Source organism: Vanellus vanellus (genome assembly GCF_965231255.1).
Source record: "Vanellus vanellus genome assembly, chromosome: 2".
Lineage (NCBI taxonomy): Eukaryota > Metazoa > Chordata > Aves > Charadriiformes > Charadriidae > Vanellus > Vanellus vanellus.
Window position 1 is genome coordinate 15,103,445 of NC_138906.1, and position 25,604 is coordinate 15,129,048.

A 25,604-nucleotide genomic window follows, 5' to 3' on the forward strand; every position below is an offset into this window, starting at 1 on the left:
TGCTGGAGATACTCTCACCAACGATCAGAGAAACTGTTTCTTGGCTTAGTGTAAGGACTGATAGTTCTCTACCGCTCCAGATCTCACTGGCAGTAAAACCAAGAAGAGGCAAATAGATTGGGCTTTTCATCTTTCTAGATGAAGATTCATCTAAAAAGACACTACATGCTGGAAAAAGAAGTCCTGCCAAACTTTCTGTAAATTATAGTCATTTTCTTTATTAACTTTGATCCAATGATCTGTATCATCACTCTTAAAGCTTCTTCTGCTGGACCATTTGCTATTAATTTTATTGCCTAGTTACTAATGAGAACTTTATTTAATCATATTTTCAGTCACATTGTTTTCTTTTTGGAGATCAGCTTGAAAAAAACTCTTTTACCTTGGTCTCAGGAGGCCAAGTTTGTGCAGGTTTGTTAATTCAATATCTCAGAGCAGAAACACATTTTTGTCATTTTTGTAATTTCTTCTTTACTTATTAGCAGCTTCTGTGTTCCTGCATATTTCCTGTGCCACTCACACCTTCTTCTACTGCATAAATACTTCCTTTAAAATCCCTTACTCTAAACTTCTTATATAAAAAATAAAGTAGAGCCCGCTGGATATTTCCTTTCCCTGTGTGTCTGCTTTTTGCTAAACTCATGTTGAATAAGGGCAAGAGGAAGCATGCAGTACTTAAACTTAGCCCCAAATAACACATTGTTGAATTCATTATGGGACTTACTTATACTGGAGAAGGTTTTATTACTACATTAATAGATCTCATTATCCCTCCAGAAATTCAGTGCTCTTTATTACAGTAGGAAGAACAAAGCGCACAGACATGAACACGAACAATGAAAGAACTGCAACAACAAATACAGAGACAAAATATATTTTCATCTAAAAATTGAGATGAGGACTTTACCTTGTCAAAGGACTGTACTGCTCGCGAAGCAAAGGCCTCAGAGGGAGTAGAGCGGTTAATGGGAGAGGTAAACATACATCTTATCCTTTACAAAATGTTTACAAATATTATTAGATTTGAAGCCTAGAAGAACTGTTGTGATTATCTAATCTGACATTTGCATATCAAGGGAGCAGATCTTCACCTGGTAATTTCTGCATCAACTCCACAGTGTCTGAATTAAAGCATTTATTAAAAAGAGACACAATCATAATTTTAAAATATTCCTAGTGATAGATAATCTGCCACAACTCACACAGTATTAGCCCACTGTTTAATTACTCTCACTGTTAATATTTGCAGTTCATTTCTAGTTCTCAATCAATCTTATAATTTAATGAAAATTCCTTACCTTTAGCTTTCTTCCCACCACTGTGATCAGATTAGATTATTTTCTATGATTGGATTTCACCTCCCTCATGAAGATACTGGTTGATGCAATAAAATAATCTCTTCCCTTTCTTTTGCACAAGCAGATCTCATGGGTCTTATGAGACAGAAGACCATCATTTTATCTCTTTCAATTCCATCCTTCCTGATAATCTCCTTTCTAAAGCATAGATGCACCAACGGGACCTAGTATTACATCAGGGATGCTACTTACTGTATTTAGAGATTATCATTCCCTGTTCCTGCTTAACTTTCTCTAGTCTTATCCAAGGTTTGGTTTTTTTCCTTGTAGCATCATGGTAAAATCATATTCATGCAGGTTTTTATCCAAGTCTGGAAGGCCTTTTTTACCTTTCAGAGTGTTTTCTGACATGCTGTAAAATTGACTGGTGTTTTTTCTTCCCAGATATGTGACTTTTTGTTTGGCAGTATCAAAAACAATATTTTCAGTGTTTCTTAGCCAAATGATTCTCATTGACCCATATTATTTATTCATTCTATTAGTAATTCTCTAGTAGTTTTTGTGATATGTATGTTTTACCAGCACTTATTTTATACTTTCTTTCATATTGTTGACGGAAGTATTAAATAATATTTGGCCTAGAAACGCATCCCAGTGTGATGAATTCCCATACGTAACACTTGGAGATCTGTCAGTAAAATAGTTTTTTATTTCATTTACAGAGTACTATGTTATGTTAATCATTCTTTTCTTCCTGACAGTTTCCATACTTCTGTGTACTGTCTACATCACCTTCACCTTTTTTGTGGCTATATAAACCTATAAATAATTCTGTTTGAAAGGCATGCATCTACAAATAGAGTGGGGTGTGGTTGAATGCTTTAGGACTTTTTCTGCTAAATGGGTGGGGAGGTGGAGCATATGTCTAACATATATTGGAATATTTTCTCAAAACTTCCTGATTTAAAAGAGATCTGAAAGCCCTGAGGGATTTGTGAAATATCTAAATGTCCAATCTACTTAACTTAAGATTCCAGTTTGTGTCTAGTAACCACTTCTACAGTGCCTTTGTAGTCATTGTAGAGACAGTACCGACGAAGGAAGGGAGATCCTGCCTGAGCCAGGAGCTAGATTTCTCTCTTGAAACTAGGTATCTAGACTAAAAGAAGGAAGGAGAGATGTGCACCTTTAGACCATCTTAGATACCCTAATTCAGATAATTTTAGAATGGGATTAATTGTTTTCTGAAGGCAACTGTATCTCTCTCTAGAAGCCTAGACAATTAGCTTGTGTTAAACAACTAATTTTTTATAAAAGCTGAGATGAACACAGATGTAGGTGCTTAAACTCTGATGGATGACAGCTCCTGCTAGAGCCTTACAAAGGATTCCGCCTCCTTCCACGATTACATGGAGAAGATACATAGGTGCTCAGTGTTCACCAAGCACTTCGCTAAAATATGTGTGGAAGTGAAACACCTACATTAGACAAGACATTTACTCTTATCAGGTATTGCTGCAATCTGATTAAATAGATTTCAAGTTTTAGATGTCCTATTTTTCATAAAATCTTGCTAATTGCATTATTTTTACTACCACTTATTATTTTGCAGATTAGCCTTTCCACAGTTTTTCCAAAGATCAGTGACATCTCCCTTATTACCAATCACTGCCAGCATGTTTTACGGATTCCTGAAGGATTCCTGAAGTTCCTTAGTGTTGCAAGATTTGCAAATAAGTGAAACAAATTCAGTCTCCTCGCTCTGACTCCTTTGGCACTCAAGGTTGCCAGCCGGGCTGATTTCAGAAAAATATTTAACTTCCATTGTTTATGTTTATGGTCCTCCCTATCTGCTGGCTCAGTAGAAAGTATTTCCGTAATATTTTATCACAGGAATACATCGTCCTGCTTTTCTTCAGGAACAGATCAAAAAATATTTGTTGAACACTTCCTTTTCTATGTTGTGATTACTACCCTCATCTAGTGTCAAATTGTTACGATTGTTGAGCTATTGTTTTTTCCTGGCATGTTTAAGAAATTCTTTACTGATTTTAACCCTTCTGGTCACAGGTCTTCTTTGATACCTTGAGTTTCCCTGATTTTTTGGCTGCTTTTCCAGTGATATTTATTAACATCAATTTAAACATCTTTTCTTAACCTGTCCTCAAAACTAGAATATTTTGAGCTGTTGGATCTGAATATCGTATTGCATGGACACAGAAATGGTAATGTGGGGAACTGCTGGTAAATACAGACATAACCGTTGAAGAACAGCCAAAACACAGAAGAGAGAAAGGACCTGCCTTGTAACTCCACTCCTCTGCAATTTTGTGTAACAGCCCAGCTGGATGGGGTCTCTGCCATTCTTCTGACACAACTCACTGTGGCTAGGATTCCCTCTCTGGATTTATAGCATATCCGTATTTGTTGCATAACTACGGCCAAACTTTAATTGCAATTATAAAATACAAGTAGCACAAAAATACAGGCAAAAATATAGGAGTCTTGCTGCTGTGCCTCTCCTAGTTTCCTCCTGCTGTTTTTACACCATCTCTCTCCTGCACACTTGTATATTACAACCCTGTTGCCCTCTTACTTTTCAGCCAGGATGGTTTTTTCTCTCTCTCTCTTTCTTTCCTTTTTTTTTTTTTTGTTTTTGTTTTTCTTTTGGCCATGGCTGCAACATTGGTTTTCTATTCAGAACGCTGAACCAGAATTTTGTAAAGCTCCTACTGTTTATTTTTCTTAAAGCAGATTTTGCTGTTATAACAAGCTGGTGTAATGCTTAGAAACACGGTGTGTCAGCAGTGGACCTTTCCGTTTTTTCCTCTCAGTTTATCAATCACAGCTGTTCACGTGTCAATCAAAACCACTTGTTATGAATAGATTTGATGCCTGCGGAGACTAACAAATCCAGTCCCCATGATGCAATCCTGAGACCCAAGTGGAAGGATATAACATATGGAAGACAGGTTTTGGTGAAGTATAATAGCTTTGCCTACTCTGTCCAGATGCATAACAGCTCTGCCTACTCTGTCCAGATGTTCGCAGGGAGCCAGATGCGTCAGACTCTTCCATATCTCGGTGTATCACATTGTCAAACAGAAAAATCAAAACACTATGGGATAGAATAGTCACATAGACCTGTAACCTTTCTGAAGCCACATAATGCCACGAATACGCAGACTTACAGCCCACTTTCTAATTCAAATATAAATGAGTGACATTCTTTTTACTCTGTAGGGCTACATGAGAATCCGTCTTACGTATTCCAAAGGCAAAACAAAATGAACATATATTTTCATAGGACTGACATAAATAACTTCTAACCCCCACCTGAAGAGCCGCTTGGCCCTAACACCCTTACTCCTGTGAGAAAATCACGCAACTTTTTGGAAAATTTCTTATTAGGGAATCAAAGCGAAAGCAAGGAATGCAGCGTAGGTACATTACAGAAGATGACAATCAGGAGGCTTTTCATGGTAATAAAACTTAAAAAGAAGCCAAATTCTTTCCTAACCATTGTGGATCTTTTAAGTTTAAAATACACTAAGAATAAAACAAATTGACTGTGAATACTCTACATCCATGTCGGAGGTGAGCAGCTCACACTTCCTTCAGTTAATGGAGACAGAGAAACATCTCTAGAAGGGTAATTCTATTTATTCTAAAAGGGAAGTCAAAGAACATATTTGCCTCCAATGAGTACACAAAGAGATCTTAGGACAATTCACTCAGAAAACCACATCTATTTACAGTCAGACAGATACAATCAGCATTAGCTGAGATGAACCTTACCTTGCTTGCTCTTCCAACTTTCCACGACTTACCTTATTTGTTCCCCTGTCTGTTCTCTTCCATATTCTTGGCTACCCTCTGAATAATCCACATCCCAAAACAATGCCATATAGTTGACCTTCAGTCTGTTCTCTGGTTGGTTCCCTTCCATTCCACAGCTTTCCCCCAAACACCTTTTAGCCTTCAGATCATTCCTCCTCCAAAGCAGGATTCAGTTCCACCAGACACATGCATACAGAGAGGAGAGGGACATTACAGAGCAGTTGCCCTATTAGTAGTGGTTCCTGTTGCACAAATACTCTTCTCACCTACATCACAATTGTGGTGTGAACTGTAAACTACTGTACAAGCAATTTGTTCTAGCAATTGCAAGTGACTAGTATTGCACCATTTTAAACAACAAAAAGGTAAAGAGAATTTCTCCATCCAGTCAACACAAGTCCACATTCCATATCAATCTGGCCTCAGAAACAGGAAAAAATGGACAAAAATCCCTAACCAAAAAGGTCCTTCTAAAATATTGGATCAGGTGCTGTCTGGGTTGTATGCAGGTACAAACTCCCAAGGACACTTCCCCAGCTGCTATCACTACTTTGTTTAATAAGCATCTTTTTAACTGTTAATTTTGCTGGTTTGTTTGATTACAAAAGTGTCTGAAGGAGAGCTGGCGCTAATATTGGCTAAAATTTCCTCACTTTCTCTTATAAAAATCCTCTTTTGCTGCCTGTGACTCTCCTGAACTTTATCACATCAGCCAGTATTTTCCATGCTAGGAGTATCCATTCAGAGGCAGGGGCAATAGAGGAAGAGTAAGGAGAGAGAGGGAAAAGGGAAGAAGTCTCTCTCAGAGCTACATATCGATTTTCTTGAATGAGGGTAAGAGAAAAATAAGGGTTTTTTCTCCGGGTCAAAATGCTCATACAATTGATTCCTTGATAAAGATTTGTGCTTCTGTACTTTGAAGCAGTGTCTGGAAGTTTGCAAGAGGAGGAAAGACTGAAATGTCAAGCATACGAACCTGCCATCCCTACAAAAATATGGCAATGCTGAGTCTTTCTAAAATGTCAATAGTCACACACTATTTTTTTAACAACGTGGAAGAAAAAAAATTATAAGGTTCTGCTCTAGTCTCTGCGTGCTGCTGCAGATAGTCTAGGGCTCCAGGTAAAAGCAGGGGTGGTCCTGCATACAATATTCAATCTGCTGATGCTGATGTGAGCCTCTGTAGGGAAGTGGTCTGTGCCTAAATTCCTGCCTTTCACCCATCGTACCCACACTGAAAGCCAGGCAATGTGGAGCTGAAGATGAAAGGTTGTTGTTAATTAAGCAGCAATGGAGTGATAGGAGTAGACAAGAGGGTGGTGAGTTCGGACTGGATGGAGTTTTATTAAAACAAGAGAAACTATAAATGTTGCTGCCCAACATGATCTTAAACCTAAGACTAAACTAAAAATATTGAGTTTGGTAGTAATCACATGGAAATCTTCTGATACACAGAAGATGGATCCAGGACGTGCTGAGGACAGTGCTGGCTATGTACCACCAGCTTGCCTCGGTGCAGGAGACCATCTTACTTCCATTACTTCTGGGGAGACTTTATTGTGGCCCCTGTATGAAGTGGACTTATAAGAAAGATAAAGACTTTTTACCAGGGTCTGTAGTGACAGGACAAGGGGCAATAGTTTTAAACTGAAAGAGGGTAGATTTATACTGGATATAATAAAGATATTTTTAATGATAAGGGTGGTGAGACACTGGAACATCTTGCTCAGAGAAGTGGTGAATGCCCCATCTTTGGAAATATTCAAGGTTAGATTGGGCAGGGCTTTGAGCAACCTGATCTAGTGAAAGATCCTGCTTCCCACAGTGGTGGGGTTGGACTAGGTGATCTTTAGAGGTCCCTGCCAACCCAAGCCATTCTATGATTCTATAATTTGATGTCTGGTCCAAATGACAACAAACTCCTGGTAGACCTCTTGGTAATGGTAGGTTTGCCAGCTTGACCTGTGTTGCCCACCTGTATGTCTCAGACCTTCCAGTGACCAACACAGCAGATATGGAATTTCTATTTCAGGTTGCCTTTTCCACCTCAATTAGCTGCTCTGCATATATGCTTGATGACTGGGTCTTGAATGATATGATTTCATAACTTATTTTCCGAATCATTCAGCGGATGAATCACCAGTATAAATGAGGCAATATTTTTCCTCTCAGCATTCATGGTGTAGTTTTAAGCCCTATTTACTGGGAATCATCCAGACTTTGCACAGAAGATAGAGTCACTCATTATCTTATAAGTGTTTCTATGGGCATGCCTACATCATACAATGAAGGGTGGTGTTAAGCCTCTTTGAAGAATGCTACCTGAGCCAGCCCTTGAACCAGAAGCTGTGTTGCCACATGAGCAGGGTGCTGCAACTGAACTATTATCTTCATCAGAGTCAGAGCTAACAAGTATGGGTGAAGTATTGTATCAACATGTTTTTTTTTTTATTTTTGATATTTGCATGGTTATCCATGGTATAGATATTTTGGTAATCTCATTCGTAGCTGGAGCAGCATTGCACCATACTCTGTTGTGGTGTAAATACGCCCAATGATACCCGTCGCCACAACACAAGTAAGATATACACATACACAGGGGCAAAGTACTTTCAAGCCTGCATCTTGCCACTTCATCATTCTTTTAACATCATTTTTAGAAACACTGGCTAATTCTTTGCAGTTGCTCCTTCCCACAAATGAACCTAAAAGCACTTCCCTTCAGAGAAATGAAATTAATTTAGAAAGTCTAGCCCAAGCCATACTGGAGACCAAAGTGTAAGTTAAAAACGGTTTCAGAAATGATCAAGCAAATTTTCAAGGCATTATGCTTTCACTAAAGCAAATCTTTTCTTTCTTTCTTTTTTTCTTATTGTAAGTGAGATTAATTTAGGTTTCAAAAATTTTAGTGATATCATTTCCTTTCTGAAAGAAGTTGAGGTTCTGAGGACTGCGGTGATTGATGCTAGCTTTAACTATCACTACTCTATAACGTGTAAGGAAACCATATAGGCAAATATATGAAGACATCAATCACTACGGAGAATGTCTGTACTTTGGAATTTAGTATTTATATGGCAGATATAGTGTGAATAATAGATAGACTGTGCCCATTCCATATGCTACCAAAACATGTTAGAGCTTTTCTATTAGAGACACAAATTAGTCATGAGCCAGCAGGTTTGAGAAACACAAAGAGGTAAATTACAAAGCAATGTGCAGGGATTTAGCTGCATGACTCCCATTAACATCAATGGGATTTAACTGTGTGACTCCCTGTGCACCACTTTGCAAATTTACCCTAAATTGACTAGCGTGGTAATTCCTGGACAGCATGCAGTGGGAAGTGACTGCTTCTGTAAACACAAGGGACTGTTGATTCTCAAGCGTCTCCATGCTGCACTCAACAAAGAACAAACATTCAAAGAAACATTTCATTCCCTACATCACAGGAGGACAGGAAATAAAGACACAAGCTCAGAACTCCTGCGCCATAGGGGACTTCAGTTCCAGAAATGCCATTTAGGGAAAACAAAACTCTGGTAATGATCCCTGATACCGTCAGATTCCTGACCTGCCGAGACTTAAAGAATCTGATCCACTGGTACCACATAGGAACTGAGGCAGCAAATAATTCCTTAGTTCCTGTACTAAAATGGGCTGAGAAATGCAAAAGAACATCTGATTCCAGTATTCTCTTCAATATTGCTCTTCCTGAAAAACTATTTTCTATTTCATCACAAGGAGTTTTATTTGTTTTCTGCTGAAAACGGTTTATTCCTTTGCTTCCCTCTGCTCTCATAAAACTTCCCTTGTTCTTTCATTATTAGGTAGTTAAAAGTTTCATTATTTGGTAGCTGAAGCTAGCTCATATTCTATTATCTTTGCAGACAAGCTTGAGCAGTTGTATTCCTGTCTGAATAAAAGAGTACCGACCTGGTTTGCATTATGTATTTCCCAAAGCAGCGCACACAAGTTAAATACAAGGAACACAGGGTATGTGGGACAGCAGAATACAAGCATGCAGGTGCTGTTCATTCATGAGTTAAAGGGGGTGGAGACAGTCTATGGAAAAATTTGGAAAAATGTTAGAAGTCATGTTGGAAACAGAAATTATGTCATTTTCTTCTAACTGAGCAGTTATTTTTAGATTTTAAGAGATACCTTTAGTTTTCTGTTTTATAAAAACAAAACCATATCTCTCCTTGGCTTTCCTTCACCTCCGGTAACAACACAGACAAAAGCAGACTCAGGGCTCTTTCATGCTTCTGGCTTTTTGTTTTCCAAATGTTCAACAGTAGCTGAATTTTTCAAATCTGGCTGTTGGAGAAGCATAATAGTCTTCAAGCCTGTGAAAGGCCTACTGGTACGGTGAAGGCAGTCGTAGGTGCGTATGCCTATAGTGTCACAGGAATACGTGCAAAATCAAAATTCAAATTAAGATTGTGGTTTTGCAAATCTGAGCTGGAAGTGACCATTGCAGCCATTCAGTCCAGTCTGAACCATGGAAAACAGTTCCTGGTCCAGAATTTCTCTTAGAAGAAAGGAGGAGTTGAAAGTCAATGGCTGAGCCAGTATAAATCAGCAGATTCACTAACGTTTGCTGTCCAGCAAATTTTCTCTTCAGCCCTGTATTTGACTCACAGCTCATGCCAAATCTCTGTGACAAAATCCACCCAAATATCACTGTCAAGCTGACCATATCAACTTTCGGTTTGAAATCACCCTTCTGGTCAAATCTTGATCCGAGCTAACGCTAGCACACAAGGCTTTCAAAAGCTTCCTCTTCAAGAAATAGAGAACTTGAAGACTGAGGGGTCGAGCAGACAGAATTAACTCCGATAGCATGAAAATGCCCTCTTTTGCTCTGAAATGATAGGAAAATAAGTAGATTTTGTTTCATTATTTGAGACAGTTTTTAAGGCTTTTAAAATTATATTTTCAAGTATCTGCAATTTTGTTTGTTTCCATATGTACTCTTTAATTTGTTGCTAAGCAGCACCCAGGCATTTCAGACAAAAATCAAGTCAGCACATATTTTCTCTGAGGAAGTCTGGATCTCCATTTTCTGTCTTCAGTGTCTCTGTGCCTTTGCTGTGATACAGAAAGAACATGAAGGAAAGGAAGATGTCTGATCGAAGTGGATATTCATCATTTTCATGTGCATTTCTGACCGTTCCAAAGGATGTATCAGAGCTTTTCAATCGCCATAACCTGCTTCCACTTCAACCTCATTCTTCTGGTTGCCAGTAACACCTGTGATTAAGAACTAAGAGAGTAGAAAATGAGAAAAAATACACATTGAATATGAAAAAGAAAATGATTGCTGCATAGTTTGTGGTATGCAAGTATTCTTTTCTTCTGAGGAAAGAAGGGAGGATATGAAATTGATGACACTTCCCCATCTTTTAACATACAACTCAGCTGATTCATAGCAAGGACTTGTTTCACACAAAGTGATCCAAACGTGCTCTTCTACTGTATGTGTAAATGTTGTTGTTTCCAATGACCCTGCTCCTCAATAGGTAATCTGATAAAAGTCAATTTGGAGATAGTACTGTTCTTGGAGAAGCGGTACTGTAAATAACAAGCAGGACTGAATCCAATTCTCCACATTATTTATTTTAAGAGAGCAGTTTCAATTTTGTTACTTCCCAAATGCAGGATTTTTAAGGCCAAACTTTCCTGAAGAAAGTATCAGAGGGTTTTTTTATATATTTTCTTTCTTTCTTTCTTTCTGGAGGTTGTTTGTTTTTTTTTTTCAGCTACTTATGCAACATCAATATCACTGCCGTAAACCTCATTCTATATAGAGCTTGCTGAGCACTGCTGAACTGTGTCGGGTACTTTCCATTACCCTTTGTATGAACCAGCAGATGCACATGAGGTGAGAAGAGGAACCTCACAGAACAGTGTTGTAAACCTGTTGTACAAATGCAACAACAGAGGAAAGCAAAGAGGAGGAAAGCTAAGCTATTCTGATAGCATTACTCTTTCTGGTAAGTTATCATTATGTTGCTGTTTATCGTATGCCAGTTTCCAAGAGTCCCAGTAAGAATCTGGCCCATCTCTTGGGTGCAATATTGAGACAGGTGAAGCCAAAAACCCCAAAAGAAGGGGCTAGAACTGTGTGATAAAACGTACAGATGTAAAAAGCCACAGACACTCAGACACATACAAGTTATGTCTGAGCATGCATCATTACTAACTTGTCTCACATTTTACAGAGTTCCCCACTCTACGATCCAGCCCCCAAAATTAATTGTTTCAACAGGAAGCCCCAGTTTCCCCTTAGACCAGATTTTCTAGTCCTTCAATATTCTCAGAGCTCGAATATGGAGTTCAGGTCCACTGGAATGAATGTAAAAAAGCTGATAAAGGATAGTCCTATATGGCATCGGCTTCATTCCATACTCTTCATTCAGTCTTTTTTTTAGCCAGGGGGAAGATCAGCAGGTATCTATTTCCACCCTGTATTATCTAAGGATTCTCATTTTCATCTTCCCATTTGAGGAGTAAGTAATACTTCTGTATCGCTTAGCTCCTCTATTAGCACTGAATCTCCTGAGCCCTTTTAAAGTGGATTCTCAGATTAAAATCAGCTGTCCTCACAGTCTCTTCATTCAAAATGCACTGAAAAGCACTGAGAGGGAACTGTATGTTGGATAATTATCCTGGTATCTCAGCACAGTGAAAGGATACACGCATCCCTTTCATGTCTGTGTCATTCTAAGGGGTTAGCAGTTCAAGACTGCTCGCTCTGATTCAGATACTAAAAGTGAACCTATCTCAGACTTGCTGTTTTTCAAAAATACTAAAAAAAAAAAAAATCAGTCTATTTTTATTATTATAGCATCACTGGGAAAAATATATAGAAACAGAAACAATTCATCCATTGCTCAAAGTACTACTCCTGTTGAAAGAATACTCCTTTTTTCCCAAGCACCTTCCTTCCACAACAAAAACACTGTAGATGATACTGGAACGGCCAGTTCAAACCTCTGCAGTCACTTCTGCTGATGAACTGGGGCGCACGTGTGTGTGTGTAAATGCATGCGCACACATGTATGTGTATGTGTATGTGTATGTGTATGTGTATGTGTATGTGTGTGCATGCTCAGGCACTTCAATGTCACTTTCCATTCTGAACTTTACAGTGCAAGAATGAATACATTTTTGATATTTAGTCACTCCCAGGGTTTTCTGTAAATCCAAGTTGATTGCCACTGTCAGCAAGCCCTTCTGCTGCCCTTCCATCTAGCCCATAATGTATAGCCAAGTGTATTAATTTTTTTTGGCAAACTTCATTATGATCAGTTTTTTACTTGGAGCCCTTATTTCTGGATTTATGCAGTTAAAAAAGACATTCTGCTTAATTTCTTTATTTTTCCTGGCTGCTGCTTGTCTTCATGCAAAGAACAATTAGCAGGAAAAACACGAAAATGTGTTTCCAAGAGGTTGAAAAGCATAAATATGAAAATCACCTACTTAATTGAAAATAGTCTTCAAAATGTTGTAATTAGTTGCTGTACCTAAGTAACTAACTTGAGATATTGAAAGAGTCATTCTTCAGCTATGCTATGATCTCTTGAGGACCTGGCCTCTGACTTCTGAACACTTGGGGCTCCAGAGTATGTAGAAAATCCTATGGAAGTGACATCAATCCAGAACAAATTGTGTTTAACTGTCTGCAAGCAAGAGGACTCCAGAATTTCAGCTGTCCTCAGCTGTCTAATTGATGAACAAAGTCTATACTCACTTCAAATGTCCCCTCTTTTCTTGGACATAACCCACTACACCTTTCTTGTGTAAGAAACACACCTGCCTAAACCTGGCCACAGAAGAATGACACACACAAAAATTAGTTTACTGTACTGTCAGACTGATGTTTTGTTCCTTCCGGTGGAAAATTCGCACTGCTCGCCCCTAGAGCTGTGTTGCAGTTAATGAATACCTTCTCACCACCTGATCGGCAGCAGGTACAAGAGAAACAGGCTCCCTACCAGCTTCTTCCTCTTTATTTCCTCCCTCCTTCCCCATTGCTTCCCCACTGTCTATTGTCACAAGGACCTGAGTAGTTTCCAAAAAACAAGCTCAGAAGTCTCCAGCAGGAATTGAACTCAAGCATGGATGAGAGCTTGAGCTCCCGAGGACCCATCGATCTGCGGCCCCGCCACAGCCGGGGATGCTGGGGACCTTATCCTGTACCGGCAGCAGACAGCCCAGCCGCTTGACACCTGGCTTTGAATGTGGTGGTAGAAAAGTCTTCTGACTTACAGAAATACAAACTTAGTTAACTCTTTATGGGCTGGCTTTAGCAATAAAGATGCACTGAGATACATTCCTAAACACCACTGCTCCTCCATCTCCAGACCGAAGGCTTATTCTCAGTCAAAGCCATTGGCACCTAGAAACTATAGATATTTTTTAAGTGTAATTTGGGAAAGCAAGGCTGAATTCCTACAGCCAGCCACAAAATTGATATAGTATGACATAAACCCATCCTTGAATTGTTTATCTTTAAATTTATTTCATTCCTCACAGGATATATCAGCTTTCAAAAGTGAGGAGTTCAGTCTATTATAAAACTACGAAAGTATTTTATCTTTTCCCTAGTAAGACTACCACAAAGTGCTGTACACCATGTGTGGTAATTGTTTTAAGACAGAGACTTGTTGACCAGAAATTCAAGTAAAATATTTTAAATTCATCAATTTATAAATTTCGGATAAAAACAAGAATTAAGGATAAAAACAAATGGCCACTATTGTTAATAGATTCAAGTCTTCCACCAGGGATTTACATACCCTTTTACTACAGCTATGCTGATCCCTCACCAAGGACTTAAAAAATCTCTTTCTTTTCAGTTCCTGGAGCCTTTCAGCAGCATCATGAAAACTCCAAAACAAAGACTTCTGTATCTACTTTGTAAAAACTTATTTGGCAAGCATCTTTCAGTAGCAGGAAATAACTGCTAGCTGATAGCACGTAATCAAAATGCCTAGTGTTCTGGTCACAGAAATTACTATGGTATTCATCAGGTAGGAGAAAAAGAACTCATTTGCGTTAGTAACTATGCCAAAAACAGTTGATACTGTAAAGTCTGAAGGAGCACACACTGTATGCATAGCTTTTATTTTCCCTGGAAAAGTTACAATCAGATAAAATATAGTCATTGGCTTTAAATCTCAGAGAAAGCTATCCAAGACAGTCATTGTAAATCTATCATTCAGTGATGTCTACTATATTTTACTGAGCCTTTGATTTTCATTTCTATATACAGCTTCAGGTGGAGACATTTTGGCTAGCATTAATGTGATAACGTTAATAGCCTTCTTGCACCATTTTTGACTGCCTAACAAAGTAATTTATTACTTAACTTCAGGAAGTTATAACACAGAGAACAAACTTGTAGGTTACAATCCATTAAAGCTTTGTACAAGTGTTTGGATTTCTCAAATCATGGGCTGAGTATCCAAAGCAAGAAAAGAGAAAACAACCTAGCTGCTTGAAACAAGAGAATTTTTATCGTTAGAATGAGGTTGAAATTTCCAGCACTGGCATCGCAGATTACTGCTCTCTTCACGCATTTCAATCCAAAAAAATAATAAAGAGGGTATGGTAGGAAGATAAACCAGAAAGGAACTGCCCTGACTGACACCCAAAGTAACAAAATGATAAATAATAACGCACTGAGTGTGCTGACAGACTCCTGTAATATTCAGCACCCCGTACCCATAGTAATAAAATGATAAACAATAATGCACTGAGTGTGTTGACAGATTCCAGTAATATTTAGTGCTCTGTATGCTACCTTCAACATAGAAGTGGGCCAAAAGCTATGAGGTACACTGTATCAGTAGGCAACTATTTATGTCCTGTGCTGTTGATGGAACTTTTGAGCTGCCTCCACTGCTTTGAGACAAGCTTTGACAGATGCAAGCCACAGCTGTACACAGAAGTGCTGCTACTGAGCTTGGAAATTTTTCTAACACAGATTCTGCCAGCTTCAAAAAAACAAGGTTCATTTATGGAGAAAGCAAGCCATCTGTGCCGCGCTACAGACTGGGACTGGTCTGTAAAGTTTCCTTCCATTGGATACTTCAGTGGTCTACGAGTTGTAAACTAGTCTCTAGAAAGACTAGTGTCCTTGCCAGGGTTACATCTCCAAGCTTTAGAAGAGAAAGATTCGTTCCGCTGCAAACTGTCATGTTTTGCAATTTCTAATTTATTACTCTCCTGAGTATGTTGCAGTAATTCTTCCACCCCATATTTGCCTAATTTAGCACTCCTGACTTAAGCAAATGTTCGGTTCTCCTCCCCATAGGAGTTCTGCCTGAGAAAAGAGGCCTGAGTAGGTCCCAGCAGAAAAAAAAAAGCAAACCAGTAACAACATAAATCCCACTATGGTGGAAAGACTACATTCCTTCCACACTAAAACTAGATCAGCTGCAAACTACTTTAGTGTGCATTGCACTTGAGGGGGTTTCATGTGTGAACTTGAAAAGCTGCCTGACAGTGGTCAGAAATATGTTTTGAGACGTCAGCTCTATGAAGTAACAGAATTATGTGAAATCGTGGCTGGAACAGCAAAGCAGATAAGAATACCCTTGAACTTGGCTAACTTCTGAAGTAGTTATTCATTCCAAACAATCCCAGCTGGTTTTACTGCTCCAGAACTGTTGTAAAATCTATATTTTGAAAAGTCTTCAATTAGGGAAAAATTCCAACTAGACAATGGGTTTTACATTTCAAGAAGTTTCAATCTGGTGGTGCTCCTGGTCTCTCGAATGAAGAAATCCTCAGCATATTTATATTTAAGAGAGAAGATAATCATGGAACTGCCAAATTGTAAGTTCATTTTTAGTTACTCAACAGTTTTCAAAGCTCATTTTTACTAGGACACATGATTAAATAAAAATTGAAAAGAAATCCAAGGAAAATCAGTTGTATTTTAATTAACTTAGTTCTGCCTCTTCGAGACAGCTATAGTGCAGATAAAAGTTATGCATTTATTTTCTAATTATAAGATTGAAGACAGAATTTTTGTAAGTTCTGCAGAAATATTGAAAAGTTTAAGCAAACAGAATTTCAGTTGAATATTCACTCTTTATTACACCCTTATATCTCAATGGATTACGAGCAGACAACAAATACAGCCTCTGCCAAAAAAAACTTAAAAGCCACAAAGTCACATTTCAAATCTAACAACAGTGTCCTTTGCAGGGAGCGGTTCCTGTAATAGCCTCTAACATCAGCCAGTTGGCACAGGCTGTAACACTATGCAGTGGCTTATTTTACACAATTTTGAATGAAAAGACAGCACTCTCAGACTGCCTGACTCTGAGTGATTACTTATGGCTCAGGTTAAGGCTGTCTGGTCCTCTAATAACTACCAAGAGCTTACAAAAGGCTAGAAAATTATTTCTTACAGCTTGTGTTACCATTAACTCCGTCTCAGGATACGAGTAAGACAGTAATATTGAGGCAAAATAAAGCTAGGTAGTATGGCTCACGCAGAAGATAAAGCCCTGGAGAAACTAAGACAAAACAACATTTAGGCTAAAGTTTAAATTTTGTTGCCATTTAAATCAACTCCTCTGAGTAAAAGACTCACTAGGACATCGATATAAAGTAGAAGAAAGTTCAGAACAAGCTCACAGTATATTCCAATATTAGTCTTTTATATGCTTAAAGATTAGACTAGGAAAATTTTATAGTCCCCTTTTTTTTTTTTAAAAAAAAAAAAAGGAGTGCCTATTAGAGGCCTATAAAGCTGCTGATTTCCACACCTACAGTTAGAGCTGGTTGCGGTGGTGCGGGTGTGAGAGAAATGTTTGGTTTGGGGGTTGTTGTGTTGTGGAGTTTTCTCCTCAAATGCTTTCTTTTTTTAGCTGAATAAGATCACTTTTAAAAAGAAACCCTTTTAAAAAGCACATCTTGGTTACTATTTATCAGCGAGGATCGTTGAGTCCAGAAGGAAAGTCCATTGAAGAGCGAGAGACTGCAGAAGTGGCTAACGTGAGAGGTGGGTAGTTTTTCCACATACTCACTCAGTGTGTACTTTTATTCCCCTTCTTTTCCAGTATGTCTACCAAAAAGCTTTTGGCAGCAGCCATGTTGTTCTTATAACTCTTGAGGAAAATGACAGATGCTTTCTCCAAGGCTTTACTTTTCTCTCTTCTCTCTGTATTCCTTAATTTGAAATACATATTTATCAGGAGAAAAATTAAAGGTGTATCACAGCTCATGCAACAGATCTGAACTCCATGGCAAATGCTTTTTATCATAGCATTAAAGGCACTTGTCAAAGGTTAAGGAAGTAATTGATGTCTCCGTGGGATCCATATGATAGAGATCCCCCCAGAAACAACTGGAAGGTAGGTGACCACTACTCCAACTGTTTATGTTAATAGTCATAACTATTCCAGGAAAGAGGATAAAACAAGAAATCTCTTCCTTCCCAAACTTCTCCCAGGAAAAAAAAAAAAAAAAAAAAAAAAAAGATTGGCTATTCCCTTCAGATAGCAGCAAAGATTTGGCTTAAGATGGGCAAAATACTGCCTATTAGCCTCACAAGGACTGATGAATGTTCAAAACCACCAACATGTCTATAGTCATTATCTACATAGTATTAAATGATGCAACACTGATTTTTTGCAAGTTCTTTTCTCAGGGAACCAAGAAATCTGACTCAGTAAATTGCTATTCAATTAAATCAGTCAAAATCACAACCACTGAGTGTTAAATGAGAGAGCTGGCTAAGATCTTCTCCATGTTTTATTGGTCTTTCCTTGCCTTTCCTCGCAATTTCCACTGCCACCCTTTTCATTCTTGTATAAAAATCCATGACAATGAAGTCCCACCTAAATTCATATTTTTGCATGCTTATCTTTTCTAAGGAATGAGTTTTAAGAAAACTTTCCACAGCAACAGGGTTTTAATACTGCCAATCTTTCTGAGGACGAACACTGTGACAGGAGGGTAGATAATGAGTTGGCTACAAACCCACCATGTCCGGTGGCGAGAGGCAGAAACGCTAAGCAAACATATGCCCTGCAGCATGATGAACAGGAATACATGATATAAAGGTAAGCTCAGCCAGTCAAGTATGCAGACACTTGGGGTTGCAGGATTTGTTCAGCTGGGGTCAGAATCGTGTCCTTGTTCAAAAGTACCCAAATGTCAATCCACTGAGAACAGACTAACATAGAGCACCAGAGACTGATCTGTCTTTGTAAGAATACAAAAGTGCAGAATTTCTCATAGGCACAGAGACAAGACATTTATTAAAACAGAACTATTATGATTACCTGCTAAGACATCCAAATCTTTCCTTTCTTAAGGGGTCTAGTACCTTTTCGCACATACAGAAAGACACATTTTAAATAATGCTACCAGTAACTGCTGGAGAGACACAGTACCGAGTGTGGATCCACCCATCCTCTGGCATGACAAAGCATCAGTTGCCTGAGGTTGCATCCTCTATTTCTTATCCCAAACTTGCAATATTACTGTGGCTTCTTATAATTCTCCTCTATCTATAGCATGGAAGTGCAGACATAGAGTATCTAAACAGCAAGACCATAAAGGACATTAGTATCAAGGAACATTCTTGATTCTAATGTGCAAGTCTTGGATACATGACAGAGTTGTATCACCTGTTCTGTGGTGACTGGCCCCATGCATGTTCTAAAACCAGAAGAAATAGTGAAGTTTACCATAAGTCCCAGCATGTTATGCTCAACTAAATCACCTGGCCTATGCTGCAGGTTTTGACTGTATGGAGTACTTAGGCTGCAGCACCCTTACCTGATGTACTGGAGATTGTAAAGCCATTTTAACATCTTCATGAGCCTTAAAACTTGGGTCCAGATCATGTCATGAAGAAAGCTGTTCTCTTACAGTATTTAACACTGTGCTCATAAAGACCTTGTATTGACACATTTAACAATGGCAATCAGATCTTTGTTCTGTGATTACTCCCCAGAATTCATTAAGGCAAAGCATGGAGTGAGACATAATAGATGGAAAAGTGTAGCAGAATCTAGCTCGCTTTGATAGAAAAACTGACCAAATAGACCATCATTGTAAGTCTGCTCCCAAGCCATCTTACGAAGAGAGCTGGATTCACTGCGGTATGGCAGATGATAGTTTTTGCACTCATGAACATGAGCCTCAGCTCTTTCTGCAATACTCTCTCTCACCAGGAGTTGCTGAGAGCACTGCCAATCCGCACTGTTAGCTGATATTCATCAAGCAGCAGCCTGACCTTTTGTGCTTTTTCCCTCCCCCGGCGAGCATCCTGTGCCCCCATGCAAAGAAACACAGGAGCCCAAAGGACACCACCAACAAAACATTTTTATTGACCATGGAAGAGCAGACAACCTCACCCAGTGATCACCTCACTTTGATCAGAGTTTCATGCACCACTTACAGATGCCTATAGCCAGTGTGTGTTTCTGACCCCCACCTCTTTTCACGATTACTCAGCAGCACACAGTTTTGTCCTGCAACGGTCAAGAGGACAACATATGTTTGCCCGCTTTCCCCGGCTTGGGCTTTTGCCTTTATTGATTATGATCAGCTGTAAAGCTTGTGAATTCTGGGTGCTCCAGGGGTTTTCTTGACAGCTAACTAAGCCTGAGGCAAACACAGACTCATGCAGCTCCAAACAATCCTACCTGGGTTTCTTCCTCCTCCCCCTTCCACCATGCACTGCGTTTAATGGTAATTGTTTATGATAAGGAGATTGTAATTAGGAACACGCACTGGCGTAAGCGTCCAGCATTTCATATGCCAAGCATGTGCCACCAGCGCAGTCAAGATACCTCCAAAGATTCTTTTAAATTTTTATTATTTTCTTCCGGCAGATAAAGAATCCCTTCCCCCTATGCACACGTATATTTATGCAGCTTAACTCCACTTTCTTGTGACAGCTGATTCAAATACAGCCCAAGTTACTAATGCTGCACAAACGAACTTGTTGGTTCTTTCCCAGCGAGTAGGAGACAAATGTCACAGAAACTGGTGCACTGAACTTTTAAAATGGCAGTCAAGCAGAGAAATTTGGGGCTGAGCATATGCACAGACAGCTAGCCAATGTCTGGTTCTCAGCCCAGCGTTCACCTGTGGGAGAGAGACAGTGTGCTGATCTTGCCTTTGTAATTGCTGTTTGTGCTGCATAGAGTATTAAAGGATTTCAGAATATATATGAGAATATAAGGAGAAGGTATGTAGATTATAGTTCCCTTACAAGCACACACAGTTCCATGTAAACCCAGGGAAGACAACACTCTTGTGAGAAGGGGAGTTTCGGGTTTGTAAAAGGCGGCGGTGGGAATGGTAATTTGAGTCTTATGTTAACACTCGTTCTTTAAAAGTTGCTTATTCATTCAAGCTATCAACGTGTTGACTCATTTCTGTTTGGCTAGAGGTAATAGCTGTACTCTCCCATGCGTTCAAGTTTCAACCAAATTAGAGTGCAAGTTAGGATTCTTCGCCCCTGGCTGACAGTCTTACACAGCTGTCAAGACAGCAGAAGGCTTTCTCCAGGTAAATGAGAGATCTGCATTGCTATGGCACAGTTCCTGCTAATCCTTTTATCTGGTGCTGCCATCAGTGAGACCCACCAAGGAAGAAATACATGCCATGCCCACAATTACACATACTCTGCTAATTGAGTTTCCTTGCAAAACAATAAGCTTCTAGGAAAAAAAAAAATGTTTTGTGCGACTGACAGACCAATGCCTCAGCCTTTTGGATCTCACTGCAAATATAAAGAACAAAACCACTCCAGTTGCATATTTTACAGGATTTAGAGAAGAAAAAAGCCTTTTTCAGAGCTACAGGCATTTGTACAAACATTTTTTACAGTTCAGATTGATCTGAAGGATGGCTACTGCCCTTCATTAAATAGAGATGCAAGTACCATTTGGCAAAGGATGGATTTCACAACAAATTATCAGGCAGTTACAACCTTAAAGTTTTATCATTCTACCTAACTAAATGGAGCTCAGTAAACAGATGTGTCTGAGAAACTCAAAGGCAGACTGTGCATTCCCCAGCCTTTATCCACCAACCTATTCCACGTCATAAAGGGCAGCCCAGCCAAGAGTCTAGAAATGCAAAGAAGCCTTTCAGCATTGCCCTTAAGATCAAGGGGCTTGTGATATTTCAGGTCCACAGTATATAAAGACCCCAGAAGATTTTCTGGGCAGTACTACACAGTCCTCATGGCAATGAAATAGCAGGTGAGCACACTTCTCTAATCATCTTCCCAACTCCATCCCCAGCAGGGACACATGACAGAAGAGAAGAATTTTCAGTGAAGCTTCAAACAATATGCTGTAGTAGACATGCAGTTGGTTTTCAGATGCCTTTTCGTCATGTGTGAGTTTGGAAAAATGCTGAAGCAGAAGAAATATATCAAGAATATGTTTATTAATTTCATGATGATTACCTTTTTCCTCTAGCACTGTTACTTAGTTCATCAACCAGTTAGTGTGCTCCAATAAAATGTTTGTTTTCAGGATAGCAGAAAATGCATGCACCTGTTGAAGGTTATGAAAAGCACCACATTTTTAATTCGTTTAGATACAACTGAAAACATCATGAGGGGTGTATGATGCTTACACTGAAGTAACAGCTGCTGTCATCAAAACCAATGTTCTATCTGCATGTAGGATATTCGCTTGAAGCAAATGAAGTGGATTGATCATCTTGCAGCGCAGGGTCTGCGAACCAGGTTTCATCTCTTTAAGTACTCTGTTGTGGAGAGGACTGAAGTGCACATAGACATAGATTCACCCCACTTCATTTCAGACTCTTAAGCTATACATCTAAATTAAAAGCTCAATTGCCCAAACTTTTACTAAGCAAGGAAAATGCCAGAAAGTAATTTTGACCTTAGCTGAGTTCATCTTCTAGAGAAGAGTGTTCTACCCTAACAAGACCTCTAATTTAGGCATCTTGCGCTTGGAAAAGCACCAAGCATCTGGAAACAAGAAGGATGAAACTGGTCTACACTGAACTCACATCAAAATGTTACAAAACTTCTCTTTCCAGCATGTCTTTTCTGCTGTGCACATCAGTAAAGAATGATTTTGTCCCCATCATACAACTTTCTGCCTCTGTGTTTCGCTCAGCTTCCACGGCATTAACAGTAATTGTCCCTCACCTCAGAGCAGAGCTGTGGTTCTCCGCCTCCCTCTATGCACTAAGATAACAGTGTGAACCAATCCAGCTCTTACAGCAGATTGTTTCATCTGGTCAGTCAATACAGGTTTGCTTTCCTCGGGGGGGGGGGGGGGGGGGGAAATCAATCTTAGCTATTATAAGAAGTAATGTCTAAGGCATGATAAACAGCATTAAATAATAGAAGTAACCCCAATGTTTAGGTTGCTCTTCAATTATGAAAGATTGTGACCTTTCCCTGAGACACCTTTGCAATGGAAGCCTTTGCTGCAGGCCTTTGGTATTCAGCAGAGAAAGCCCTTGAGCTAAAGAAGTGCTTTCCCCTTTGTCTTATGAAATTCCATCCGATTTTAGCTGCAATCTGAACTGTTAAAAAAATTTTAAAAATCACATTTCCTCTCTTTCCCTTGCATTCCCCAGAACCGAAGAACAGCTGCACTAAGTCAGACTAAAGGTCCATCTAGCTCAGTTTCCTGCCTCTGTGACAGCGGCCGGTAGCAGATGTTTAGGGAGAACATATAAAATATAGGGCATTCGCACAGTGTTATTCCCCTGTAAACCTCCCAGCTTCTGACAGTCAGCAGTTTAGGGACCTCCTGAGCCCAATTTAAAGCCCACCATTCTGTGTACGTAATTAGGTGGTATATTCCCCAAGTGCATTACTTTGCATCTATCCACATGAGTTTTGTCTGCCCAGTCACTCAGTATTATCAGATCATTCTGCAGTTCTTTAGACCACGTTTTATTTTTTTTACTCTGAACGATTTTGTACCATCATCAGTCTTTGTCAAGTCACAATTCACCCCTTTCCCGCACTATTTACTAATACCTAAAGTGGCACAAGTTCTGGAAAAAGTGTCTGTGAGACGCAACCAGTAATCCCATGCCATTCTAAAAAATGACTATTTACGCTTATTCTTAATGATGTTGATAATTATCATCCCGTGATAGCTTTGTTTCTTTAATAAATATTAGTGAGGACTCCTGACAAAGTTTCTTTTGAAATCTTCATACACAATATCAACTGGGGCAACCCAGTCCACATGACCCTTTACTTCTTCAAAGAACTCAGATGGATTTGTGAGAGGACACTTTATTTTTCAAAAGCTGTGGTGGCTCTTTCCCATTGAATCTGTGTGTGTACTCATTCTGGGTTTCATTATTGTTTACACCCGTTTTCCTAGTATGGAAAACAGACCTAATGACTCATAACTCTCTGGAATATATTTTAGATACTGCTGCCATGTTTGCATTCCTTATCTGAGTTCCTTTAGAGGTTGAATGGTTATGACAATTTGCCACTACTCTTTGCACTGCTCCATCATGAAACGCCTCCTGCTAATACATGATTTTCAGATATTTCCTGCAAGTCACCCTGCATAAAAGATCTCCCTTGTACGTGATCAGTCTCCCGCTCTCCTCCAGCCCACAGTGCGCAGGGTGCCAGGCTGCACGCGTGCCTCCACCTGAGGATTTCCCTCGGCAGAATAAAGCGGTGACTAAGTTGTGTCCTGTGAACTTCTATGATCTGTCTCACTTTCAAAGTTACCACTGGGGACCAATTTAGGAGCACTAAGCTCTGAAGGGTATTTAAAAGCTTTTTAATGTCATTCTGAAATACACACTCTGTGATTTTAAAGTCAATTGCAAATTAAACACAACTTTTTCAAATTCTGCCTAATTAGGGGATCAAAACCCAGGGATGTCAGTTCTCTAAGCTACAAATAATGCTCATAAACTAGCAGCTGCTATTTATACCCTTTTCACATTGCAAAACGACTCCAGCTATTTGATTCAAGAAATACCTGCACAACTGTTTTTTGTTCGAAAGCAGCTGGAGGGTAAAAGTGCCTTTGGTTTGCGCATGGCTGGCCCGTTTAATTCTGCTGCCTGATCCGTCTGTAAAGTACTATAAATTTTCTCTTTTTCGCTGATACACTCTGGACACTCATAATAAGGCATCTGCCAAACAAAAGGACTCCCTTTGGCATTTCTTGCAGGGGACACAAGCCTTGAGTGCAACAATAAAGGGGATTTTTTTATTTGGACTACTGAGCAGAGGCTCTACCTACAGTCCTCCTCGGCTCTTTCATTTCTAGACCAAACAACACAGACTGCACTATAACTAGTGAGCTGATGCTTAATCTTCACTTTAATGTGTTGGCTTTTCAAAACTGAATTCATGCACATGGATGACCCTGCAACCAGCACAGGAAAATAAATTATTATTTAGAACCGCATGTCAGTGAGTCCTATTAAAATTCTTACTCTATCATTTAATATTTTCAGCTTACTATGTATCTCCATATCGAAAAGAGTGTTTGTATGCAGAAAGTGTCTAGGCAAAGCTGGATATTTCAGAAAGTCAACAGAGATATGAAACAGCTGAAGCTCTTCATTTAAGGAGCACATGATTATTTTTGGCAACTAAAAAACAAATGAAGCTTTTTGGCAGAAACAGGGGCAGCTGTGACCGGCTTTAAATTTAGAAGACAAACACCCGTATATGCCACATCTCACACGTACAACACAATCTATTAGCCTGAGAAACCTACTAAAATAAGTAATTATTGAATTTATAAAGTCTAAAAGTTCTAAATAGGAATCAAGCGCTTATTTACTAAAGTGTCAGCGAGGTGGATAACCCAGTACTTCATCACTTCCAATCCGTAGGCATACTGAAAACTACATCAGTCCTTGCAACATTGAGCTCTAAGTTTGCAACTAGGGCCTGGGTTTTGCTCAGCTCCCACCTCTATCCCAGCTCTTCGGTCTTGGATCACACCTGTCAGACCCAGACTTTGTACAGTAAACACATAGGTTGCTATGAATTTTTATTCCACACCAGTGTTGTTGGGGCATTCAGCGGAAATCTGTAACGTCAGTCTGGTCCTTGTTTTAAATTAGATAAAGCTTCAAAAACCTCTGCCCCTTCACAGGTGGAGGATGATAGATAGCAGTACTTAGACATGGATGGGCAAGAGAAGATTCTCTTTTCTTTTTCTTTAGAAGGAACTGATCTGCTCTAAGCCCTTAAATTCACCAGAGGAATGGGGATGGCTAAAATTACAATCTTACATGGAGGTAGGGTCACAAAAGTCTCCACCGGTTCTGAAAGACAATTGGCAGCTAATTAGCACATTGTAACAAATTATTACTATTGTTAGCTAGGAGCTATTGTTTCTACCACTGCTGGTTTCCTAGGTAAAGATTTCACCAGTGAGAAAGGCAACAACAGTACAGTTCATTTGTCAATTATTCCTTATGCTC